Here is a 4,680-nt window from a genome sequence, read left to right on the forward strand (position 1 = left end):
CATTGCAGCCATAGCCATGGCCATAGCCATAGCAGCCATAGCCATAGCCATAGCAGCCATAGCCATAGCCATAGCGATATCCATAGCAGCCATAGGCATGGCCACAGCAGCCATAGCCATAACCATAGCCATAGCAGCCATAGCCATAGCCATAGCCATAGAAGCCGCAGCCATAGCAGCCATAGCCATTGCCATAGCCATAGCAGCCATAGCCATAGCCATAGCCATAGCAGCTATTGCCATAGCCAAACCAGTCACGGCCATAGCAATAGCACGCGTAGCCATTGTCATGGCGGCTATAGCCATAGCCATAGCAGCCATAGCCATAGGAGACGCAGCGATAGCCATAGCCATAGCAGACGTAGATATGGTCATAGCAGCCATAGCCATAGCAATAGCCATAGCAGACATAGCCATAACCATAGCCATAGCAGTCATCGCGGTAGCCGTAGCAGCCATAGCAATAGCCACAGCAGCCATAGCCATGGCCATACCAGACATAGCCGTAGCCATAGCAGCCATATCCATAGCCATAGCCATAGCAGCCATAACCATAGCCATAGCAGCCATAGTAGCCATAGCCAAAGCCACAGCAGCCATAGCCATAGCCATAGCAGTCATAGCCATAGCCATAGCAGCCATATCCATAGCCATAGCAATAGCAGCCATAACCATAGCCAAAGCAGCCATAGCCATTGCAGCCTTAGCCATAGCCATAGCCATAGCAGCCATTGCCTTAGCCATGGCGGCCCTAGCAGACATAGCCGTATCCATAGCCATTGCCATAGCAGCCATAGCAATAGCCATAGCAGCCATGGCCCTAGCCATAGCAGCCATAGCCTTAGCCATAGCCATATCAGCCATAGCCATAGCGATAGCCATAGAAGCCATAGCCACAAAAGGCATAGCCATGGCAGCCATAGCCATAGCCATAGCAGACATAGCCATAGCCATAGCCAGAGCAGCCGTATCCATAGCCATAGTAGCCATAGCCATAGCAATAACAGCCATAGTAGCCATAGCCAAAGCCAGAGCAGCCATAGCCATAGCCATAGCAGACATAGCCATAGCCATAGCAGCCATAGACATAGCCATAGAAGCCGTAACCACAGTCATAGCAGCAATAGCCATAGCCACAGCAGCCACAGCCATAGCAGCCATAGCCATTGCAATAGCCATTGCAGCCAGAGCAATAGCAGCCATAGCCATAGCCCTAGAAGCCATAGCTATAGCAGCCATAGCCATAGCCATAGCAGTCATAGCGATGGCCATAGTAGCCATTGCCATAGCCATAGCAGCCATATACGTAGCCATAGACATATCAGCCATAGCCAAAGCCATAGCAGCCATAGCCATAGCCATAGCAGCCATAGCCATAGCCATAGCGATATCCATAGCAGCCATAGGCATGGCCACAGCAGCCATAGCCATAACCATAGCCATAGCAGCCATAGCCATAGCAGCAATAGCCGTAGCAGCCATGGCCATAGCCATAGCAGCCGCAACCATAGCAGCCATAACCATTGCCATAGCCATAGCATACATAGCCATAGCAGCCATAGCCATAGCCATAGCAGCCATAGCCATAGCAGCCATGGCCATAGCCACAGCAGCTATAGCCATACCCACAGCCATAGCAGCCATAGCCATAGCCATAGCAGTCATAGCCATGGCCATAGTAGCCATTGCCATAGCCATTGCAGCCATAGCCAGGGCCATAGCCACAGCAGCTATAGCCATACCCACAGCCATAGCAGCCATAGCCATAGCCATAGCAGTCATAGCCATGGCCATAGTAGCCATTGCCATAGCCATAGCAGCCATGGCCATAGCCATAGCAACCAAAGCCATAGCCATAGCAGCCGTACCCATAGCCATAGTCATAGCAGCCATAACCATAGCCATAGCAGACATAGCCGAAGCCATAGCCATAGCCATAGCAGCCATGGCCATAGCCATAGCCATATCAGCCATTGCCATAGCCACAGCAGCCATACCCATAGCCATAGCCATTGCAGCCATAGCCATAGCCTTAGCCGCCATAGCTATTTCTATAGCAGCCATAGCGATAGCCACAGCCATAGCAGCCATAGACATAGACATAGCCACAGCAGCCAATCCAGCTATAGCAATAGCCAAAGCAGCCAGAGCCACAGCCATAGCAGCCATAGACATAGTCATAGCCACAGCAGCCAATGCAGCTATAGCCGTAGCCAATGCAGCCATAGCCATAGCCACAGCAGCCATAGCCATAGCCATAGCCATAGCAGCCATAGCCATAGCCATAGCAGCCATAGCCATAGCCATAGCCATAGCAGCCATAGCCATAGCCATAGCAGCCATAGCCATATCCATAGCGACATCCATAGCAGACATAGGCATGGCAGCCTTAGCCATTGCCATAGCCATAGCATACATAGCCATAGCAGCCATAGTCATAGCCATAGCAGCCATAGCCATAGCCATAGCAGCCATAGCCATAGCAGCCATACCCATAGCAGCCATAGCCATAGCCATAGCCATAGCAGCCATAGCCATAGCAGCCATAGCCATAGCCATAGCAGCCAAAGCCATAGCAGCCATAGACATAGCCATAGTAGCCATAGTCATTGCCATAGCAGCCATAGTAGACATAGCCATAGCCATAGCAGACATAGCCATAGCCTTAGCAGCCTTAGCCATAGCCATAGCAGCCGTAGCCATAGCAGCCATAGCCATAGCAGCAATAGCCGTAGCAGCCATAGCCATAGCCATAGCAGCCGTAACCATAGCAGCCATAACCATTGCCATAGCCATAGCATACATAGCCGTAGCAGCCATAGCCATAGCCATAGCAGCCATAGCCATAACAGCCATGGCCATAGCCACAGCAGCTATAGCCATACCCACAGCCATAGCAGCCATAGCCATAGCCATAGCAGTCATAGCCATGGCCAAAGTAGCCATTGCCATAGCCATTGCAGCCATAGCCATGGCCATAGCCACAGCAGCTATAGCCATACCCACAGCCATAGCAGCCATAGCCATAGCCATAGCAGTCATAGCCATGGCCATAGTAGCCATTGCCATAGCCATAGCAGCCATGGCCATAGCCATAGCAGCCAAAGCCATAGCCATAGCAGCCGTACCCATAGCCATAGTCATAGCAGCCATAACCATATCCATAGCAGACATAGCCGAAGCCATGGCCACAGCCATAGCAGCCATAGCCATAGCCATTGCCATATCAGCCATTGCCATAGCCACAACAGCCATACCCATAGCCATAGCCATTGCAGCCATAGCCATAGCCTTAGCCGCCATAACTATTTCTATAGCAGCCATAGCGATAGCCACAGCCATAGCAGCCATAGACATAGACATAGCCACAGCAGCCAATCCAGCTATAGCCATAGCCAAAGCAGCCAGAGCCACAGCCATAGCAGCCATAGACATAGCCACAGCAGTCTTAGCCATAGCCATAGCCATAGCAGCCATAGCGAGTGCCACAGCAGTCGTAGCCATAGCCACAGCAGTCATAGCCATAGCGATAGCCATAGAATCCATAGCCATAAATGGCATAGCCATAGCAGCCGTATCCATAGCCATAGCAGCTGTAGCCATTGCGATAGCCATAGAAGCCATAGCCATAAAAGGCACAGCCATGGCAGCCATAGCCATAGCCATAGCAGTCATAGCCATGGCCATAGTAGCCATTGCCATAGCCATTGCAGCCATAGCCATAGCCATAGCCATAGCAGCCATAGCCATAGCCATAGCAGCCATAGCCATAGCCATAGCGATATCCATAGCAGCCATAGGCATGGCCACAGCAGCCATAGCCATAACCATAGCCATAGCAGCAATAGCCATAGCCATAGCCATAGCAGCCATAACCATAGCCATAGCAGCCATAGTAGCCATAGCCAAAGCCACAGCAGCCATAGCCATAGCCATAGCAGTCATAGCCATAGCCATAGCAGCCATATCCACAGCCATAGCAATAGCAGCCATAACCATGGCCAAAGCAGCCATAGCCATTGCAGCCGCAGCCATAGCCATAGCCATAGCAGCCATTGCCTTAGCCATGGCGGCCCTAGCAGACATAGCCGTATCCATAGCCATTGCCATAGCAGCCATAGCAATAGCCATAGCAGCCATGGCCATAGCCATAGCAGCCATAGCCTTAGCCATAGCCATATCAGCCATAGACATAGCCATAGCCTTAGCAGCCAATGCAGCTATAGCCATACCGATATCCGCCATAGTTATTTCCATAGAAGACATAGCCATAACCACAGCCATCGCAGCCATAGACATGGCCATAGCCACAGCAGCCAATGCAGCTATAGCCATAGCCATAGCAGCCATAGCCATAGCCTTAGCCGCCATAACTATTTCTATAGCAGCCATAGCGATAGCCACAGCCATAGCAGCCATAGACATAGACATAGCCACAGCAGCCAATCCAGCTATAGCCATAGCCAAAGCAGCCAGAGCCACAGCCATAGCAGCCATAGACATAGCCACAGCAGTCTTAGCCATAGCCATAGCCATAGCAGCCATAGCGAGTGCCACAGCAGTCGTAGACATAGCCACAGCAGTCATAGCCATAGCGATAGCCATAGAATCCATAGCCATAAATGGCATAGCCATAGCAGCCGTATCCATAGCCATAGCAGCTGTAGCCATTGCGATAGC

The sequence above is a fragment of the Calliopsis andreniformis genome, unplaced genomic scaffold (assembly GCF_051401765.1).
Source record: "Calliopsis andreniformis isolate RMS-2024a unplaced genomic scaffold, iyCalAndr_principal scaffold0047, whole genome shotgun sequence".
Taxonomy (NCBI): Eukaryota; Metazoa; Arthropoda; class Insecta; order Hymenoptera; family Andrenidae; genus Calliopsis; species Calliopsis andreniformis.